Raw genomic sequence first — 24294 nt, forward strand, 5'->3', positions numbered from 1 at the left:
GTCCCACACCTGACCTGTGCCTGTACTGCTGTGTATCTACATTGTCCCACGCCTGACCGGCACCTGTACTGCTGTGGATCTACACTGTCCTACACCTGACCTGCACCTGCACTGCTGTGCATCTACACTGTCCCACACCTGACCTGTGCCTGTACTGATGTGGATCTACATTGTCGCACACCTGTCCTGCACCTGTACTGCTGTGCATCTACACTGTCCCACACCAGACCTGTGCTTGTACTGCTGTGGAACTACACTGTCCCACACCTGAACTGTACCTGTACGGCTGTATCTACACTGACCCACACCTGACCTGTGCCTGTACTGCTGTATCTACATTGTCCCACACCTGGCGTGTTCCTGTACTGCTGTGCATCTACTCTGTTCCTCCCCTGACTTGTACCTGTACTGCTGTGTATCTACATTGTCCCACGCATGACCTATGCCTGTACTGCTGTGTATCCTCACTGTCCCATGCCTGACCTGTGCCTGTACTGCTGTGTAGCTAAACTCTCCATCACCTGACCAGTGCCTGTACTGCTGTGTATCTACACTGTCCCATGCCTGCTCTGTGCTTGTAGTACTGTGTATCTACACTGTCCCACGCCTGACCTGCACCTGTACTGCTGAGGATCACCACTGTCCAACACCTGACCTGTACCTGTACTGCTGTGGATCCACACTGTCATACCCCTGACCTGTGCCTGTACTGCTTTGTATCTACAGTGTTCAACACATGACTTGTGCCTGTACTGTTGTGTATCTACACTAACCCACACCTGACCTGTACTTGTACTGCTGTGGATCTCCTCTATCCCACACCTGACCTGTGCCTGTACGGCTGTGGATCTACATTGTCCCACGCCTGACCTGTACCTGTACTGCTGTGGATCCGCACTGTTCTACGCCTGACCTGTGCCTGTACTGCTGTGTATCTACACTGTCCCAAACCTGACCTGTACCTGTAATGGTGAGCATCTACACTGTCCCACGCCTGACCTGTGGCTGTACTGCTGTGGATCTCCATTTTCCCACACCTGACAGGTACCGGTACAGCTGTGGATCCGCACTGTCCCACGCCTGACCTGCACCTGCACTGCTGTGGATCTACACTGTCCCACACCTGACCTGTACCTGTAATGCTGTGGATCTACACTGTCCCACACTTGACCTGCACGTGCACTGCTGTGGATCTCCACTGTCCCAAGCATGACCTGTGCCTGTACTGCTGTGTATCTACACTGTCCCACGCCTGACCGGCACCTGTACTGCTGTGGATCAACACTGTCAAACACCTGACCGGCACCTGTACTGCTGTGGATCTACACTGTCCAACGCCTGACCTGCACCTGCACTGCTGTGGATCTACAATGTCCCACACCTGACCTGTGCCTGTACTGCTGTGTATCTACACTGTCCCACGCCTGACCAGCACCTGTACTGGTGTGGATCTACACTGTCCTACTCCTGACCTGCACCTGCACTGCTGTGCATCTACACTGTCCCACACCTGACCTGTGCCTGTACTGCAGTGGACCTCCACTGTCCCATACCTGACCTGTGTCTCTACTGCTGTGTATCTCCACTGTCCCATACCTGACCTGCACCTGTACTGCTGTGCATCTACACTGTCCCACACCTGACCTGTGCCTGTACTGCTGTGGATCTACATTGTCGCACACCTGACCTGCACCTGTACTGCTGTGCATCTACACTGTCCCACACCAGACCTGTGCTTGTACTGCTGTGGAACTAAACTGTCCCACACCTGAACTGTAACTGTACGGCTGTATCTACACTGACCCACACCTGACCAGTGCCTGTACTGCTGTGTATCTACACTGTCCCATGCCTGCTCTGTGCTTGTAGTACTGTGTATCTACACTGTCCCACGCCTGACCTGCACCTGTGCTGCTGAGGATCACCACTGTCCAACACCTGACCTGTACCTGTACTGCTATGGATCCACACTGTCATACCCCTGACCTGTGCCTGTACTGCTTTGTATCTACAGTGTCCAACACATGACTTGTGCCTGTACTGTTGTGTATCTACACTGACCCACACCTGACCTGTACTTGTACTGCTGTGGATCTCCTCTATCCCACACCTGACCTGTGCCTGTACGGCTGTGGATCTACATTGACCCACGCTTGACCTGCACCTGTACTGCTGTGGATCTCCACTTCACCACGCCTGACCTGTACCTGTACTGCTGTGGATCCGCACTGTTCTACGCCTGACCTGTGCCTGTACTGCTGTGTATCTACACTGTCCCAAACCTGACCTGTACCTGTAATGGTGTGCATCTACACTGTCCCATGCCTGACCTGTGGCTGTACTGCTGTGGATCTCCATTTTCCCACACATGACAGGTACCGGTACAGCTGTGGATCCGCACTGTCCCACGCCTGACCTGCACCTGCACTGCTGTGGATCTACACTGTCCCACACCTGACCTGTACCTGTACTGCTTTGGATCCACACTGTCATACCCCTGACCTGTGCCTGTACTGCTGTGTATCTACAGTGTCCAACACATGACTTGTGCCTGTACTGTTGTGTATCTACACTGACCCACACCTGACCTGTACTTGTACTGCTGTGGATCTCCTCTATCCCACACCTGACCTGTGCCTGTACGGCTGTGGATCTACATTGTCCCACGCTTGACCTGCACCTGTACTGCTGTGGATCTCCACTTCACCACGCCTGACCTGTGCCTGTACTGCTGTGTATCTACACTGTCCCAAACCTGACCTGTGCCTGTACTGCTGTGTATCTACACTGTCCCACGCCTGACCTGCACCTGCACTGCTGTGGATCTACACTGTCCCACACCTGACCTGTGCCTGTACTGCTGTGTATCTACATTGTCCCACGCCTGACCGGCACCTGTACTGCTGTGGATCTACACTGTCCTACACCTGACCTGCACCTGCACTGCTGTGCATCTACACTGTCCCACACCTGACCTGTGCCTGTACTGCTGTGGATCTACATTGTCGCACACCTGTCCTGCACCTGTACTGCTGTGCATCTACACTGTCCCACACCAGACCTGTGCTTGTTCTGCTGTGGAACTACACTGTCCCACACCTGAACTGTACCTGTACGGCTGTATCTACACTGACCCACACCTGACCTGTGCCTGTACTGCTGTATCTACATTGTCCCACACCTGGCGTGTTCCTGTACTGCTGTGCATCTACTCTGTTCCTCCCCTGACTTGTACCTGTACTGCTGTGTATCTACATTGTCCCACGCATGACTTATGCCTGTACTGCTGTGTATCCTCACTGTCCCATGCCTGACCTGTGCCTGTACTGCTGTGTAGCTAAACTCTCCATCACCTGACCAGTGCCTGTACTGCTGTGTATCTACACTGTCCCATGCCTGCTCTGTGCTTGTAGTACTGTGTATCTACACTGTCCCACGCCTGACCTGCACCTGTACTGCTGACGATCACCACTGTCCAACATTGACCTGTACCTGTACTGCTGTGGATCCACACTGTCATACCCCTGACCTGTGCCTGTACTGCTTTGTATCTACAGTGTCCAACACATGACTTGTGCCTGTACTGTTGTGTATCTACACTGACCCACACCTGACCTGTACTTGTACTGCTGTGGATCTCCTCTATCCCACACCTGACCTGTGCCTGTACGGCTGTGGATCTACATTGTCCCACGCTTGACCTGCACCTGTACTGCTGTGGATCTCCACTTCACCACGCATGACCTGTACCTGTACTGCTGTGGATCCGCACTGTTCTACGCCTGACCTGTGCCTGTACTGCTGTGTATCTACACTGTCCCAAACCTGACCTGTACCTGTAATGGTGAGCATCTACACTGTCCCACGCCTGACCTGTGGCTGTACTGCTGTGGATCTCCATTTTCCCACACCTGACAGGTACCGGTACAGCTGTGGATCCGCAATGTCCCACGCCTGACCTGCACCTGCACTGCTGTGGATCTACACTGTCCCACACCTGACCTGTACCTGTAATGCTGTGGATCTACACTGTCCCACACTTGACCTGCACGTGCACTGCTGTGTATCTCCACTGTCCCAAGCATGACCTGTGCCTGTACTGCTGTGTATCTACACTGTCCCACGCCTGACCGGCACCTGTACTGTTGTGGATCAACACTGTCCCACACCTGACCGGCACCTGTACTGCTGTGGATCTACACTGTCAAACGCCTGACCTGCACCTGCACTGCTGTGGATCTACACTGTCCCACACCTGACCTGTGCCTGTACTGCTGTGTATCTACACCGTCCCACGCCTAACCGGCACCTGTACTGGTGTGGATCTACACTGTCCTACTCCTGACCTGCACCTGCACTGCTGTGCATCTACACTGTCCCACACCTGACCTGTGCCTGTACTGCAGTGGACCTCCACTGTCCCATACCTGACCTGTGTCTCTACTGCTGTGTATCTCCACTGTCCCATACCTGACCTGCACCTGTACTGCTGTGCATCTACACTGTCCCACACCTGACCTGTGCCTGTACTGCTGTGGATCTACATTGTCGCACACCTGACCTGCACCTGTACTGCTGTGCATCTACACTGTCCCACACCTGACCTGTGCCTGTACTGCTGTGGATCTACATTGTCGCACACCTGACCTGCACCTGTACTGCTGTGCATCTACACTGTCCCACACCAGACCTGTGCTTGTACTGCTGTGGAACTACACTGTCCCACACCTGAACTGTACCTGTACGGCTGTATCTACACTGACCCACACCTGACCAGTGCCCGTACTGCTGTGTATCTACACTGTCCCATGCCTGCTCTGTGCTTGTAGTACTGTGTATCTACACTGTCCCACGCCTGACCTGCACCTGTGCTGCTGAGGATCACCACTGTCCAACACCTGACCTGTACCTGTACTGCTATGGATCCACACTGTCATACCCCTGACCTGTGCCTGTACTGCTGTGTATCTACAGTGTCCAACACATGACTTGTGCCTGTACTGTTGTGTATCTACATTGACCCACACCTGACCTGTACTTGTACTGCTGTGGATCTCCTCTATCCCACACCTGACCTGTGCCTGTACGGCTGTGGATCTACATTGACCCACGCTTGACCTGCACCTGTACTGCTGTGGATCTCCACTTCACCACGCCTGACCGGTACCTGTACTGCTGTGGATCCGCACTGTTCTACGCCTGACCTGTGCCTGTACTGCTGTGTATCTACACTGTCCCAAACCTGACCTGTACCTGTAATGGTGTGCATCTACACTGTCCCACGCCTGACCTGTGGCTGTACTGCTGTGGATCTCCATTTTCCCACACCTGACAGGTACCGGTACAGCTGTGGATCCGCACTGTCCCACGCCTGACCTGCACCTGCACTGCTGTGGATCTACACTGTCCCACACCTGACCTGTAACTGTACTGCTGTGGATCTACACTGTCCCACACTTGACCTGCACGTGCACTGCTGTGGATCTCCACTGTCCCAAGCATGACCTGCGACTGTACTGCTGTATATCTTCACTGTCCCACGCCTGACCGGCACCTGTACTGCTGTGGATCTACACTGTCCCACGCCTGACCTGCACCTGCACTGCTGTGGATCTACACTGTCCCAAACCTGACATGTGCCTGTACTGCTGTGTATCTACACTGTCCCACGCCTGACCGGCACCTGTACTGGTGTGGATCTACACTGTCCTACACCTGACCTGCACCTGCACTGCTGTGCATCTACACTGTCCAACACCTGACCTGTGGCTGTACTGCAGTGGACCTCCACTGTCCCATACCTGACCTGTGTCTGTACTGCTGTGTATCTTCACTGCCCCACACCTGACCTGTATCTCTACTGCTGTGTATCTACACTGTCCCACACCTGACCTGTGCCTGTACTGCTGTGGATCTACATTGTCGCACACCTGAACTGTACCTGTACGGCTGTATCTACACTGACCCACACCTGACCTGTGCCTGTACTGCTGTATCTACATTGTCCCACACCTGGCGTGTTCCTGTACTGCTGAGCATCTACTCTGTTCCTCCCCTGACTTGTACCTGTACTGCTGTGTATCTACATTGTCCCACGCATGACCTGTGCCTGTACTGCTGTGTATCCTCACTGTCCCATGCCTGACCTGTGCCTGTACTGCTGTGTATCTAAACTCTCCATCAACTGACCAGTGCCTGTACTGCTGTGTATCTACACTGTCCCATGCCTGCTCTGTGCTTGTAGTACTGTGTATCTACACTGTCCCACGCCTGACCTGCACCTGTGCTGCTGAGGATCACCACTGTCCAACACCTGACCTGTACCTGTACTGCTGTGGATCCACACTGTCATACCCCTGACCTGTGCCTGTACTGCTGTGTATCTACAGTGTCCAACACATGACTTGTGCCTGTACTGTTGTGTATCTACACTGACCCACACCTGACCTGTACTTGTAATGCTGTGGATCTCCTCTATCCCACACCTGACCTGTGCCTGTACGGCTGTGGATCTACATTGTCCCACGCTTGACCTGCTCCTGTACTGCTGTGGATCTCCACTTTACCACGCCTGACCTGCGCCTGTACTGCTGTGTATCTACACTGTCCCAAACCTGACCTGTGCCTGTACTGCTGTGTATCTACACTGTCCCACACCTGACCTGTACCTGTACTGCTGTGGATCTATACTGTCCTACGCCTAACCTGTGCCTGTACTGCTGTGTATCTACACTGCCCCACACCTGACCTGTGCCTGTACTGCTGTGGATCTACAGTGTCCCACACCTGACCTGCACCTGCACTGCTTTGGATCTCCACTGTCCAAAGCATGACCTGTGCCAGGACTGCTGTGTATCTACACTGTCCCACGCCTGACCGGCACCTGTACTGCAGTGGATCTACACTGTCCCACACCTGACCTGCGACTGTTCTGCTGCATCTACACTTACCACACCTGACCTGTGCCTGTACTGCTGTATCGACACTGTCCCACGCCTGATCTGTACCTGTACTGCTGTGTATCTACACTGTCCCACGCCTGCTCTGTGCTTGTACTGCTGTGGATCTACACTGTACCACACCTGACCTGTGCCTGTACTGCTGTATATACACTGTCCCACACGTGACCTGTGCCTGTACTGCTGTATCTATACTGTCCCACACCTGACCTGTGCCTGTACTGCAGTTTATCTACACGGTCCCAAACCTGACCTGTTCCTGTACTGCTGTGTATCTACACTGTCCCACACCTGACCTGCACCTTTACTGCTGTTCATCTTCACTGTCCCACACCTGACCTGTGCTTGTATTGTTGTGGATCTCCACTGTCCCACACCTGACCTGCACCTGTACTGCTGTATATACACTGTCCCACACCTGACCTGTGCCTGTACTGCTGTATCTATACTGTCCCACACCTGACCTGTGCCTGTACTGCAGTGTATCTACACGGTCCCACACCTGACCTGCACCTGTACTGCTGTTCATCTTCACTGTCCCACACCTGACCTGTGCTTGTACTGCTGTGGATCTACACTGTACCACACCTGACCTGTGCCTGTACTGCTGTTTATCTGCACTGTCCCTCGCCTGACCTGCACCTGTACTGCTGTGGATCTACACTGTCCCACGCCTGACCTGCACCTGTACTGCTGTGGATCTACACTGTCCCACGCCTGACCTGCACCTGCACTGCTGTGGATCTCCACTGTCCCACACCTGACCTGCACCTGTACCTCTGTGGATCTAAACTGTCCCACGCCTGATCTGCACCTGTACTGCTGTTGATCTACACTGTCCCACGCCTGACCTGCACCTGTACTGCTGTGGATCCTCACTGTCCCACGCCTGACCTGCACTTGTACAGCTGTGCATCTACACTGTCCCACACCTGACCTGCACTTGTACCTCTGTGGATCTAGAGTGTCCCACGCCTGATATGCACCTGTACTGCTGTGGATCCTCACTGTCCCACGCCTGACCTGTACCTGTACTGCTGTGGATATCCACTGTCCCACAGCAGACCTGCACCTGTACCTCTGTGGATCTAGGCTGTCCCACGCCTGATCTGCACCTGTACTGCTGTGGATCTACACTGTCCCACGCCTGACCTGCACCTGTACTGCTGTGGATCTACACTGTCCTACGCCTGACCTGCACCTGTACTGCTGTGCATCTACACTGTCCCACACCTGACCTTTGCCTGTACTGCCGTGGACCTCAACTGTCCCACACCTGACCTGTGCCTGTACTGCTGTGTATCTACACTCTCCCACGCCTGACCTGCACCTGTACTTCTGTGGATCTACACTGTCCCATGCCTGACCTGTATCTGTACTGCTGCGCATCTACACTGTCCCACACCTGACCTGTACCTGTACTGCTTTGGATCTACACTGTCCTACGCCTGTCCTGCACCTGTACTGCTGTGGATCTCCACTGTCCCACACCTGAACTGCACCTGTGTTGCTGTGGACCTCCACTGTCCCACACCTGACCTGTGCCTGTACTGCTGTGTATCTACACTGTCCCACACCTGACCTGCACTTGTACTGCTGTGGATCTACACTGTCCCACGCCTGACCTGCACCTGTACTGCTGTGGATCTACACTGTCCCATGCCTGACCTGCACCTGTACTGCTGTGGATCTACACTGTCCCACGCCTGACCTGCACCTGCACTGCTGTGGATCTGCACTGTCCCACGCCTGACCTGCACCTGTACTGCTGTGGATCTACACTGTCCCACGCCTGACCTGCACCTGTACTGCTGTGCATCTACACTGTCCCACACCTCACCTGCACCTGTACTGCTGTGGATCTACACTGTCCCATGCCTGACCTGTACCTGTACTGCTGTGCATCTACACTGTCCCACACCTGACCTGTACCTGTACTGCTGTGGATCTACACTGTCCTACGCCTGACCTGTACCTGTACTGCTGTGGATCTACACTGTCCCACGCCTGACCTGCACCTGTACTGCTGTGGATCTACACTGTCCCATACCTGACCTGCACCTGTACTGCTGTGGATCTACACTGACCCACACCTGACCAGTGCCTGTACTGCTGTGTATCTACACTGTCCCATGCCTGCTCTGTGCTTGTAGTACTGTGTATCTACACTGTCCCACGCCTGACCTGCACCTGTGCTGCTGAGGATCACCACTGTCATACCCCTGACCTGTGCCTGTACTGCTGTGTATCTACAGTGTCCAACACATGACTTGTGCCTGTACTGTTGTGTATCTACACTGACCCACACCTGACCTGTACTTGTACTGCTGTGGATCTCCTCTATCCCACACCTGACCTGTGCCTGTACGGCTGTGGATCTACATTGTCCCACGCTTGACCTGCACCTGTACTGCTGTGGATCTCCACTTCACCACGCCTGACCTGTGCCTGTACTGCTGTGTATCTACACTGTCCCAAACCTGACCTGTGCCTGTACTGCTGTGTATCTACACTGTCCCACGCCTGACCTGCACCTGCACTGCTGTGGATCTACACTGTCCCACACCTGACCTGTGCCTGTACTGCTGTGTATCTACATTGTCCCACGCCTGACCGGCACCTGTACTGCTGTGGATCTACACTGTCCTACACCTGACCTGCACCTGCACTGCTGTGCATCTACACTGTCCCACACCTGACCTGTGCCTGTACTGCTGTGGATCTACATTGTCGCACACCTGTCCTGCACCTGTACTGCTGTGCATCTACACTGTCCCACACCAGACCTGTGCTTGTACTGCTGTGGAACTACACTGTCCCACACCTGAACTGTACCTGTACGGCTGTATCTACACTGACCCACACCTGACCTGTGCCTGTACTGCTGTATCTACATTGTCCCACACCTGGCGTGTTCCTGTACTGCTGTGCATCTACTCTGTTCCTCCCCTGACTTGTACCTGTACTGCTGTGTATCTACATTGTCCCACGCATGACCTATGCCTGTACTGCTGTGTATCCTCACTGTCCCATGCCTGACCTGTGCCTGTACTGCTGTGTAGCTAAACTCTCCATCACCTGACCAGTGCCTGTACTGCTGTGTATCTACACTGTCCCATGCCTGCTCTGTGCTTGTAGTACTGTGTATCTACACTGTCCCACGCCTGACCTGCACCTGTACTGCTGAGGATCACCACTGTCCAACACCTGACCTGTACCTGTACTGCTGTGGATCCACACTGTCATACCCCTGACCTGTGCCTGTACTGCTTTGTATCTACAGTGTCCAACACATGACTTGTGCCTGTACTGTTGTGTATCTACACTGACCCACACCTGACCTGTACTTGTACTGCTGTGGATCTCCTCTATCCCACACCTGACCTGTGCCTGTACGGCTGTGGATCTACATTGTCCCACGCTTGACCTGCACCTGTACTGCTGTGGATCTCCACTTCACCACGCCTGACCTGTACCTGTACTGTTGTGGATCCGCACTGTTCTACGCCTGACCTGTGCCTGTACTGCTGTGTATCTACACTGTCCCAAACCTGACCTGTACCTGTAATGGTGAGAATCTACACTGTCCCACGCCTGACCTGTGGCTGTACTGCTGTGGATCTCCATTTTCCCACACCTGACAGGTACCGGTACAGCTGTGGATCCGCACTGTCCCACGCCTGACCTGCACCTGCACTGCTGTGGATCTACACTGTCCCACACCTGACCTGTACCTGTAATGCTGTGGATCTACACTGTCCCACACTTGACCTGCACATGCACTGCTGTGGATCTCCACTGTCCCAAGCATGACCTGTGCCTGTACTGCTGTGTATCTACACTGTCCCACGCCTGACCGGCACCTGTACTGCTGTGGATCAACACTGTCCCACACCTGACCGGCACCTGTACTGCTGTGGATCTACACTGTCCAACGCCTGACCTGCACCTGCACTGCTGTGGATCTACACTGTCCCACACCTGACCTGTGCCTGTACTGCTGTGTATCTACACTGTCCCACGCCTGACCGGCACCTGTACTGGTGTGGATCTACACTGTCCTACTCCTGACCTGCACCTGCACTGCTGTGCATCTACACTGTCCCACACCTGACCTGTGCCTGTACTGCAGTGGACCTCCACTGTCCCATACCTGACCTGTGTCTCTACTGCTGTGTATCTCCACTGTCCCATACCTGACCTGCACCTGTACTGCTGTGCATCTACACTGTCCCACACCTGACCTGTGCCTGTACTGCTGTGGATCTACATTGTCGCACACCTGACCTGCACCTGTACTGCTGTGCATCTACACTGTCCCACACCAGACCTGTGCTTGTACTGCTGTTGAACTACACTGTCCCACACCTGAACTGTACCTGTACGGCTGTATCTACACTGACCCACACCTGACCAGTGCCTGTACTGCTGTGTATCTACACTATCCCATGCCTGCTCTGTGCTTGTAGTACTGTGTATCTACACTGTCCCACGCCTGACCTGCACCTGTGCTGCTGATGATCACCACTGTCCAACACCTGACCTGTACCTGTACTGCTATGGATCCACACTGTCATACCCCTGACCTGTGCCTGTACTGCTGTGTATCTACAGTGTCCAACACATGACTTGTGCCTGTACTGTTGTGTATCTACACTGACCCACACCTGACCTGTACTTGTACTGCTGTGGATCTCCTCTATCCCACACCTGACCTGTGCCTGTACGGCTGTGGATCTACATTGACCCACGCTTGACCTGCACCTGTACTGCTGTGGATCTCCACTTCACCACGCCTGACCTGTACCTGTACTGCTGTTGATCCGCACTGTTCTACGCCTGACCTGTGCCTGTACTGCTGTGTATCTACACTGTCCCAAACCTGACCTGTACCTGTAATGGTGTCCATCTACACTGTCCCACGCCTGACCTGTGGCTGTACTGCTGTGGATCTCCATTTTCCCACACCTGACAGGTACCGGTACAGCTGTGGATCCGCACTGTCCCACGCCTGACCTGCACCTGCACTGCTGTGGATCTACACTGTCCCACACCTGACCTGTACCTGTACTGCTGTGGATCTACACTGTCCCTCACTTGACCTGCACGTGCACTGCTGTGGATCTCCACTGTCCCAAGCATGACCTGCGACTGTACTGCTGTATATCTTCACTGTCCCACGCCTGACCGGCACCTGTACTGCTGTGGATCTACACTGTCCCACGCCTGACCGGCACCTGTACTGGTGTGGATCTACACTGTCCTACACCTGACCTGCACCTGCACTGCTGTGCATCTACACTGTCCCACACCTGACCTGTGCCTGTACTGCATTGGACCTCCACTGTCCCATACCTGACCTGTGTCTGTACTGCTGTGTATCTACACTGCCCCACACCTGACCTGTATCTCTACTGCTGTGTATCTACACTGTCCCACACCTGACCTGTGCCTGTACTGCTGTGGATCTACATTGTCGCACACCTGGACTGTACCTGTACGGCTGTATCTACACTGACCCACACCTGACCTGTGCCTGTACTGCTGTATCTACATTGTCCCACACCTGGCGTGTTCCTGTACTGCTGAGCATCTACTCTGTTCCTCTCCTGACTTGTACCTGTACTGCTGTGTATCTACATTGTCCCACGCATGACCTGTGCCTGTACTGCTGTGTATCCTCACTGTCCCATGCCTGACCTGTGCCTGTACTGCTGTGTATCTAAACTCTCCATCACCTGACCAGTGCCTGTACTGCTGTGTATCTACACTGTCCCATGCCTGCTCTGTGCTTGTAGTACTGTGTATCTACACTGTCCCACGCCTGACCTGCACCTGTGCTGCTGAGGATCACCACTGTCCAACACCTGACCTGTACCTGTACTGCTGTGGATCCACACTGTCATACCCCTGACCTGTGCCTGTACTGCTGTGTATCTACAGTGTCCAACACATGACTTGTGCCTGTACTGTTGTGTATCTACACTGACCCACACCTGACCTGTACTTGTAATGCTGTGGATCTCCTCTATCCCACACCTGACCTGTGCCTGTACGGCTGTGGATCTACATTGTCCCACGCTTGACCTGCTCCTGTACTGCTGTGGATCTCCACTTTACCACGCCTGACCTGCGCCTGTACTGCTGTGTATCTACACTGTCCCAAACCTGACCTGTGCCTGTACTGCTGTGTATCTACACTGTCCCACACCTGACCTGTAGCTGTACTGCTGTGGATCTATACTGTCCTACGCCTAACCTGTGCCTGTACTGCTGTGTATCTACACTGCCCCACACCTGACCTGTGCCTGTACTGCTGTGGATCTACAGTGTCCCACACCTGACCTGCACCTGCACTGCTTTGGATCTCCACTGTCCAAAGCATGACCTGTGCCAGGACTGCTGTGTATCTACACTGTCCCACGCCTGACCGGCACCTGTACTGCAGTAGATCTACACTGTCCCACACCTGACCTGCGACTGTTCTGCTGTATCTACACTTACCACACCTGACCTGTGCCTGTACTGCTGTATCGACACTGTCCCACGCCTGATCTGTACCTGTACTGCTGTGTATCTACACTGTCCCACGCCTGCTCTGTGCTTGTACTGCTGTGGATCTACACTGTACCACACCTGACCTGTGCCTGTACTGCTGTATATACACTGTCCCACACGTGACCTGTGCCTGTACTGCTGTATCTATACTGTCCCACACCTGACCTGTGCCTGTACTGCAGTGTATCTACACGGTCCCAAACCTGACCTGTGCCTGTACTGCTGTGTATCTACACTGTCCCACACCTGACCTGCACCTTTACTGCTGTTCATCTTCACTGTCCCACACCTGACCTGTGCTTGTAGTGTTGTGGATCTCCACTGTCCCACACCTGACCTGTGCCTGTACTGCTGTGTATCTACACTGTCCCACGCCTGACCGGCACCTGTACTGGTGTGGATCTACACTGTCCTACACCTGACCTGCACCTGCACTGCTGTGCATCTACACTGTCCCACACCTGACCTGTGCCTGTACTGCATTGGACCTCCACTGTCCCATACCTGACCTGTGTCTGTACTGCTGTGTATCTACACTGCCCCACACCTGACCTGTATCTCTACTGCTGTGTATCTACACTGTCCCACACCTGACCTGTGCCTGTACTGCTGTGGATCTACATTGTCGCACACCTGGACTGTACCTGTACGGCTGTATCTACACTGACCCACACCTGACCTGTGCCTGTACTGCTGTATCTACATTGTCCCACACCTGGCGTGTTCCTGTACTGCTGAGCATCTACTCTGTTCCTCCCCTGACTTGTACCTGTACTGCTGTGTATCTACATTGTCCCACGCATGACCTGTGCCTGTACTGCTGTGTATCCTCACTGTCCCATGCCTGACCTGTGCCTGTACTGCTGTGTATCTAAACTCTCCATCACCTGACCAGTGCCTGTACTGCTGTGTATCTACACTGTCCCATGCCTGCTCTGTGCTTGTAGTACTGTGTATCTACACTGTCCCACGCCTGACCTGCACCTGTGCTGCTGAGGATCACCACTGTCCAACACCTGACCTGTACCTGTACTGCTGTGGATCCACACTGTCATACCCCTGACCTGTGCCTGTACTGCTGTGTATCTACAGTGTCCAACACATGACTTGTGCCTGTACTGTTGTGTATCTACACTGACCCACACCTGACCTGTACTTGTAATGCTGTGGATCTCCTCTATCCCACACCTGACCTGTGCCTGTACGGCTGTGGATCTACATTGTCCCACGCTTGACCTGCTCCTGTACTGCTGTGGATCTCCACTTTACCACGCCTGACCTGCGCCTGTACTGCTGTGTATCTAAACTGTCCCAAACCTGACCTGTGCCTGTACTGCTGTGTATCTACACTGTCCCACACCTGACCTGTAGCTGTACTGCTGTGGATCTATACTGTCCTACGCCTAACCTGTGCCTGTACTGCTGTGTATCTACACTGCCCCACACCTGACCTGTGCCTGTACTGCTGTGGATCTACAGTGTCCCACACCTGACCTGCACCTGCACTGCTTTGGATCTCCACTGTCCAAAGCATGACCTGTGCCAGGACTGCTGTGTATCTACACTGTCCCACGCCTGACCGGCACCTGTACTGCAGTAGATCTACACTGTCCCACACCTGACCTGCGACTGTTCTGCTGTATCTACACTTACCACACCTGACCTGTGCCTGTACTGCTGTATCGACACTGTCCCACGCCTGATCTGTACCTGTACTGCTGTGTATCTACACTGTCCCACGCCTGCTCTGTGCTTGTACTGCTGTGGATCTACACTGTACCACACCTGACCTGTGCCTGTACTGCTGTATATACACTGTCCCACATGTGACCTGTGCCTGTACTGCTGTATCTATACTGTCCCACACCTGACCTGTGCCTGTACTGCAGTGTATCTACACGGTCCCAAACCTGACCTGTGCCTGTACTGCTGTGTATCTACACTGTCCCACACCTGACCTGCACCTTTACTGCTGTTCATCTTCACTGTCCCACACCTGACCTGTGCTTGTAGTGTTGTGGATCTCCACTGTCCCACACCTGACCTGCACCTGTACTGCTGTATATACACTGTCCCACACCTGACCTGTGCCTGTACTGCTGTATCTATACTGTCCCACACCTGACCTGTGCCTGTACTGCAGTGTATCTACACGGTCCCACACCTGACCTGCACCTGTACTGCTGTTCATTTTCACTGTCCCACACCTGACCTGTGCTTGTACTGCTGTGGATCTACACTGTACCACACCTGACCTGTGCCTGTACTGCTGTTTATCTGCACTGTCCCTCGCCTGACCTGCACCTGTACTGCTGTGGATCTACACTGTCCCACGCCTGACCTGCACCTGTACTGCTGTGGATCTACACTGTCCCACGCCTGACCTGCACCTGCACTGCTGTGGATCTCCACTGTCCCACACCTGACCTGCACTTGTACCTCTGTGGATCTAGAGTGTCCCACGCCTGATATGCACCTGTACTGCTGTGGATCCTCACTGTCCCACGCCTGACCTGCACCTGTACTGCTGTTGATCTACACTGTCCCACGCCTGACCTGCACCTGTACTGCTGTGGATCCTCACTGTCCCACGCCTGACCTGCACTTGTACAGCTGTGCATCTACACTGTCCCACACCTGACCTGCACTTGTACCTCTGTGGATCTAGAGTGTCCCACGCCTGATATGCACCTGTACTGCTGTGGATCCTCACTGTCCCACGCCTGACCTGTACCTGTACTGCTGTGGATATCCACTGTCCCACAGCAGACCTGCACCTGTACCTCTGTGGATCTTGGCTGTCCCACGCCTGATCTGCACCTGTACTGCTGTGGATCTACACTGTCCCACGCCTGACCTGCACCTGTACTGCTGTGGATCTACACTGTCCTACGCCTGACCTGCACCTGTACTGCTGTGCATCTACACTGTCCCACACCTGACCTTTGCCTGTACTGCCGTGGACCTCAACTGTCCCACACCTGACCTGTGCCTGTACTGCTGTGTATCTACACTCTCCCACGCCTGACCTGCACCTGTACTTCTGTGGATCTACACTGTCCCATGCCTGACCTGTATCTGTACTGCTGTGCATCTACACTGTCCCACACCTGACCTGTACCTGTACTGCTTTGGATCTACACTGTCCTACGCCTGTCCTGCACCTGTACTGCTGTGGATCTCCACTGTCCCACACCTGAACTGCACCTGTGTTGCTGTGGACCTCCACTGTCCCACACCTGACCTGTGCCTGTACTGCTGTGTATCTACACTGTCCCACACCTGACCTGCACTTGTACTGCTGTGGATCTACACTGTCCCACGCCTGACCTGCACCTGTACTGCTGTGGATCTACACTGTCCCATGCCTGACCTGCACCTGTACTGCTGTGGATCTACACTGTCCCACGCCTGACCTGCACCTGCACTGCTGTGGATCTGCACTGTCCCACGCCTGACCTGCACCTGTACTGCTGTGGATCTACACTGTCCCACGCCTGACCTGCACCTGTACTGCTGTGCATCTACACTGTCCCACACCTCACCTGCACCTGTACTGCTGTGGATCTACACTGTCCCATGTCTGACCTGTACCTGTACTGCTGTGCATCTACACTGTCCCACACCTGACCTGTACCTGTACTGCTGTGGATCTACACTGTCCTACGCCTGACCTGTACCTGTACTGCTGTGGATCTACACTGTCCCACGCCTGACCTGCACCTGTACTGCTGTGGATCTACACTGTCCCATACCTGACCTGCACCTGTACTGCTGTGGATCTACACTGACCCACACCTGACCAGTGCCTGTACTGCTGTGTATCTACACTGTCCCATGCCTGCTCTGTGCTTGTAGTACTGTGTATCTACACTGTCCCACGCCTGACCTGCACCTGTGCTGCTGAGGATCACCACTGTCCAACACCTGACCTGTACCTGTACTGCTATGGATCCACACTGTCATACCTCTGACCTGTGCCTGTACTGCTGTGTATCTACAGTGTCCAACACATGACTTGTGCCTGTACTGTTGTGTATCTACACTGACCCACACCTGACCTGTACTTGTACTGCTGTGGATCTCCTCTATCCCACACCTGACCTGTGCCTGTACGGCTGTGTATCTACATTGTCCCACGCTTGACCTGCACCTGTACTGCTGTGGATCTCCACTTCACCACGCCTGACCTGTGCCTGTACTGCTGTGTATCTACACTGTCCCAAACCTGACCTGTGCCTGTACTGCTGTGTATCTACACTGTCCCACGCCTGACCTGCACCTGCACTGCTGTGGATCTACACTGTCCCACACCTGACCTGTGCCTGTACTGCTGTGTATCTACATTGTCCCACGCCTGACCGGCACCTGTACTGCTGTGGATCTACACTGTCCTACACCTGACCTGCACCTGCACTGCTGTGCATCTACACTGTCCCACACCTGACCTGTGCCTGTACTGCTGTGGATCTACATTGTCGCACACCTGTCCTGCACCTGTACTGCTGTGCATCTACACTGTCCCACACCAGACCTGTGCTTGTACTGCTGTGGAACTACACTGTCCCACACCTGAACTGTACCTGTACGGCTGTATCTACACTGACCCACACCTGACCTGTGCCTGTACTGCTGTATCTACATTGTCCCACACCTGGCGTGTTCCTGTACTGCTGTGCATCTACTCTGTTCCTCCCCTGACTTGTACCTGTACTGCTGTGTATCTACATTGTCCCACGCATGACCTATGCCTGTACTGCTGTGTATCCTCACTGTCCCATGCCTGACCTGTGCCTGTACTGCTGTGTAGCTAAACTCTCCATCACCTGACCAGTGCCTGTACTGCTGTGTATCTACACTGTCCCATGCCTGCTCTGTGCTTGTAGTACTGTGTATCTACACTGTCCCACGCCTGACCTGCACCTGTACTGCTGAGGATCACCACTGTCCAACACCTGACCTGTACCTGTACTGCTGTGGATCCACACTGTCATACCCCTGACCTGTGCCTGTACTGCTTTGTATCTACAGTGTCCAACACATGACTTGTGCCTGTACTGTTGTGTATCTACACTGACCCACACCTGACCTGTACTTGTACTGCTGTGGATCTCCTCTATCCCACACCTGACCTGTGCCTGTACGGCTGTGGATCTACATTGTCCCACGCTTGACCTGCACCTGTACTGCTGTGGATCTCCACTTCACCACGCCTGACCTGTACCTGTACTGTTGTGGATCCGCACTGTTCTACGCCTGACCTGTGCCTGTACTGCTGTGTATCTACACTGTCCCAAACCTGACCTGTACCTGTAATGGTGAGAATCTACACTGTCCCACGCCTGACCTGTGGCTGTACTGCTGTGGATCTCCATTTTCCCACACCTGACAGGTACCGGTACAGCTGTGGATCCGCACTGTCCCACGCCTGACCTGCACCTGCACTGCTGTGGATCTACACTGTCCCACACCTGACCTGTACCTGTAATGCTGTGGATCTACACTGTCCCACACTTGACCTGCACATGCACTGCTGTGGATCTCCACTGTCCCAAGCATGACCTGTGCCTGTACTGCTGTGTATCTACACTGTCCCACGCCTGACCGGCACCTGTACTGCTGTGGATCAACACTGTCCCACACATTGACCGGCACCTGTACTGCTGTGGATCTACACTGTCCAACGCCTGACCTGCACCTGCACTGCTGTGGATCTACACTGTCCCACACCTGACCTGTGCCTGTACTGCTGTGTATCTACACTGTCCCACGCCTGACCGGCACCTGTACTGGTGTGGATCTACACTGTCCCACACCTGAACTGTACCTGTACGGCTGTGCATCTACACTGTCCCACACCAGACCTGTGCTTGTACTGCTGTTGAACTACACTGTCCCACACCTGAACTGTACCTGTACGGCTGTATCTACACTGACCCACACCTGACCAGTGCCTGTACTGCTGTGTATCTACACTATCCCATGCCTGCTCTGTGCTTGTAGTACTGTGTATCTACACTGTCCCACGCCTGACCTGCACCTGTGCTGCTGAGGATCACCACTGTCCAACACCTGACCTGTACCTGTACTGCTATGGATCCACACTGTCATACCCCTGACCTGTGCCTGTACTGCTGTGTATCTACAGTGTCCAACACATGACTTGTGCCTGTACTGTTGTGTATCTACACTGACCCACACCTGACCTGTACTTGTACTGCTGTGGATCTCCTCTATCCCACACCTGACCTGTGCCTGTACGGCTGTGGATCTACATTGACCCACGCTTGACCTGCACCTGTACTGCTGTGGATCTCCACTTCACCACGCCTGACCTGTACCTGTACTGCTGTGGATCCGCACTGTTCTACGCCTGACCTGTGCCTGTACTGCTGTGTATCTACACTGTCCCAAACCTGACCTGTACCTGTAATGGTGTCCATCTACACTGTCCCACGCCTGACCTGTGGCTGTACTGCTGTGGATCTCCATTTTCCCACACCTGACAGGTACCGGTACAGCTGTGGATCCGCACTGTCCCACGCCTGACCTGCACCTGCACTGCTGTGGATCTACACTGTCCCACACCTGACCTGTACCTGTACTGCTGTGGATCTACACTGTCCCTCACTTGACCTGCACGTGCACTGCTGTGGATCTCCACTGTCCCAAGCATGACCTGCGACTGTACTGCTGTATATCTTCACTGTCCCACGCCTGACCGGCACCTGTACTGCTGTGGATCTACACTGTCCCACGCCTGACCGGCACCTGTACTGGTGTGGATCTACACTGTCCTACACCTGACCTGCACCTGCACTGCTGTGCATCTACACTGTCCCACACCTGACCTGTGCCTGTACTGCATTGGACCTCCACTGTCCCATACCTGACCTGTGTCTGTACTGCTGTGTATCTACACTGCCCCACACCTGACCTGTATCTCTACTGCTGTGTATCTACACTGTCCCACACCTGACCTGTGCCTGTACTGCTGTGGATCTACATTGTCGCACACCTGGACTGTACCTGTACGGCTGTATCTACACTGACCCACACCTGACCTGTGCCTGTACTGCTGTATCTACATTGTCCCACACCTGGCGTGTTCCTGTACTGCTGAGCATCTACTCTGTTCCTCCCCTGACTTGTACCTGTACTGCTGTGTATCTACATTGTCCTACGCATGACCTGTGCCTGTACTGCTGTGTATCCTCACTGTCCCATGCCTGACCTGTGCCTGTACTGCTGTGTATCTAAACTCTCCATCACCTGACCAGTGCCTGTACTGCTGTGTATCTACACTGTCCCATGCCTGCTCTGTGCTTGTAGTACTGTGTATCTACACTGTCCCACGCCTGACCTGCACCTGTGCTGCTGAGGATCACCACTGTCCAACACCTGACCTGTGCCTGTACTGCTGTGTATCTACAGTGTCCAACACATGACTTGTGCCTGTACTGTTGTGTATCTACACTGACCCACACCTGACCTGTACTTGTACTGCTCTGGATCTCCTCTATCCCACACCTGACCTGTGCCTGTACGGCTGTGGATCTACATTGTCCCACGCTTGACCTGCTCCTGTACTGCTGTGGATCTCCACTTCACCACGCCTGACCTGCGCCTGTACTGCTGTGTATCTACACTGTCCCAAACATGACCTGTGCCTGTACTGCTGTGTATCTACACTGTCCCACACCTGACCTGTACCTGTACTGCTGTGGATCTACATTGTTCTACGCCTAACCTGTGCCTGTACTGCTGTGTATCTACACTGCCCCACACCTGACCTGTGCCTGTACTGCTGTGGATCTACACTGTCCCACACCTGACCTGCACATGCACTGCTGTGGATCTCCACTGTCCCAAGCATGACCTGTGCCAGGACTGCTGTGTATCTACACTGTCCCACGCCTGACCGGCACCTGTACTGCAGTAGATCTACACTGTCCCACACCTGACCTGCGACTGTTCTGCTGTATCTACACTTACCACACCTGACCTGTGCCTGTACTGCTGTATCAACACTTTCCCACGCCTGATCTGTACCTGTACTGCTGTGTATCTACACTGTCCCACGCCTGCTCTGTGCTTGTACTGCTGTGTATCTACACAGCCCCACACCTGACCTGTATCTCTACTGCTGTGTATCACCACTGTCGCACACCTGACCTGCACCTGTACTGCTGTGCATCTACACTGTCCCACACCAGACCTGTGCTTGTACTGCTGTGGAACTACACTGTCACACGGCTGAACTGTGCCTGTACTGCTGTGTATCTACACTCTCCCACGCCTGACCTGTGCCTGTACTGCTGTGTATCTACACTGTCCCACGCCTGCTCTGTGCTTGTACTGTTCTGTGTCTACACTGTCCTACACCTGACCTGCATTTGTACTGCTGTGGATCTCCACTGTCCCACACCTGACCTGCACCTGTACTGCTGTATATACACTGTCCCACTCCTGACCTGCACCTGTACTGCTGTTCATCTTTACTGTCCCACACCTGACCTGTGCTTGTACTGCTGTGGATCTACACTGTACCACACCTGACCTGTGCCTGTACTGCTGTATATACACTGTCCCACACGTGACCTGTGCCTGTACTGCTGTATCTATACTGTCCCACACCTGACCTGTGCCTGTACTGCAGTGTATCTACACGGTCCCAAACCTGACCTGTGCCTGTACTGCTGTGTATCTACACTGTCCCACACCTGACCTGCACCTTTACTGCTGTTCATCTTCACTGTCCCACACCTGACCTGTGCTTGTATTGTTGTGGATCTCCACTGTCCCACACCTGACCTGCACCTGTACTGCTGTATATACACTGTCCCACACCTGACCTGTGCCTGTACTGCTGTATCTATACTGTCCCACACCTGACCTGTGCCTGTACTGCAGTGTATCTACACGGTCCCACACCTGACCTGCAACTGTACTGCTGTTCATCTTCACTGTCCCACACCTGACCTGTGCTTGTACTGCTGTGGATCTACACTGTACCACACCTGACCTGTGCCTGTACTGCTGTTTATCTGCACTGTCCCTCGCCTGACCTGCACCTGTACTGCTGTGGATCTACACTGTCCCACGCCTGACCTGCACCTGTACTGCTGTGGATCTACACTGTCCCACGCCTGACCTGCACCTGCACTGCTGTGGATCTCCACTGTCCCACACCTGACCTGCACCTGTACCTCTGTGGATCTAAACTGTCCCACGCCTGATCTGCACCTGTACTGCTGTTGATCTACACTGTCCCACGCCTGACCTGCACCTGTACTGCTGTCGATCCTCACTGTCCCACGCCTGACCTGCACCTGTACAGCTGTGCATCTACACTGTCCCACACCTGACCTGCACTTGTACCTCTGTGGATCTAGAGTGTCCCACGCCTGATATGCACCTGTACTGCTGTGGATCCTCACTGTCCCACGCCTGACCTGCACCTGTACTTCTGTGGATCTACACTGTCCCATGCCTGACCTTTATCTGTACTGCTGTGCATCTACACTGTCCCACACCTGACCTGTACCTGTACTGCTGTGGATCTACACTGTCCTACGCCTGTCCTGCACCTGTACTGCTGTGGATCTCCACTGTCCCACACCTGAACTGCACCTGTGTTGCTGTGGACCTCCACTGTCCCACACCTGACCTGTGCATGTACTGCTGTGTATCTACACTGTCCCACACCTGACCTGCACTTGTACTGCTGTGGATCTACACTGTCCCACGCCTGACCTGCACCTGTACTGCTGTGGATCTACACTGTCCCATGCCTGACCTGCACCTGTACTGCTGTGGATCTACACTGTCCCACGCCTGACCTGCACCTGCACTGCTGTGGATCTGCACTGTCCCACGCCTGACCTGCACCTGTACTGCTGTGGATCTACACTGTCCCACGCCTGACCTGCACCTGTACCGCTGTGCATCTACACTGTCCCACACCTCACCTGCACCTGTACTGCTGTGGATCTACACTGTCCCATGCCTGACCTGTACCTGTACTGCTGTGCATCTACACTGTCCGACACCTGACCTGTACCTGTACTGCTGTGGATCTACACTGTCCTACGCCTGACCTGTACCTGTACTGCTGTGGATCTACACTGTCCCATGCCTGACCTGCACCTGTACTGCTGTGGATCTACACTGTCCCACGCCTGACCTGCACCTGTACTGCTGTGGATCTACACTGTCCCATGCCTGACCTGTGCCTGTACTGCTGTGTATCTACATTGTTCCACACCTGACCTGTACCTGTACTGCTGTGGATCTACACTCTCCTACGCCTGACTTATGCCTGTACTGCTGTGTATCTACACTGTCCCACGCCTGACCTGCACCTGTACTGCTGTGAATCTACACTGTACCACGCCTGACCTGCACCTGTACTGCTGTGCATCTACACTGTCCAACGCCTGACCTGCACCTGTACTGCTGTGGATCCACACTGTCATACCCCTGACCTGTGCCTGTACTGCTGTGTATCTACAGTGTCCAACACATGACTTGAGCCTGTACTGTTGTGTATCTACACTGACCCACACCTGACCTGTACTTGTACTGCTGTGGATCTCCTCTATCCCACACCTGACCTGTGCCTGTACGGCTGTGGATCTACATTGTCCCACGCTTGACCTGCACCTGTACTGCTGTGGATCTCCACTTCACCACGCCTGACCTGTACCTGTACTGCTGCGGATCTGCACTGTTCTACGCCTGACCTGTGCCTGTACTGCTGTGTATCTACACTGTC

Source organism: Narcine bancroftii, chromosome 8 (genome assembly GCF_036971445.1).
Source record: "Narcine bancroftii isolate sNarBan1 chromosome 8, sNarBan1.hap1, whole genome shotgun sequence".
Classification (NCBI taxonomy): domain Eukaryota; kingdom Metazoa; phylum Chordata; class Chondrichthyes; order Torpediniformes; family Narcinidae; genus Narcine; species Narcine bancroftii.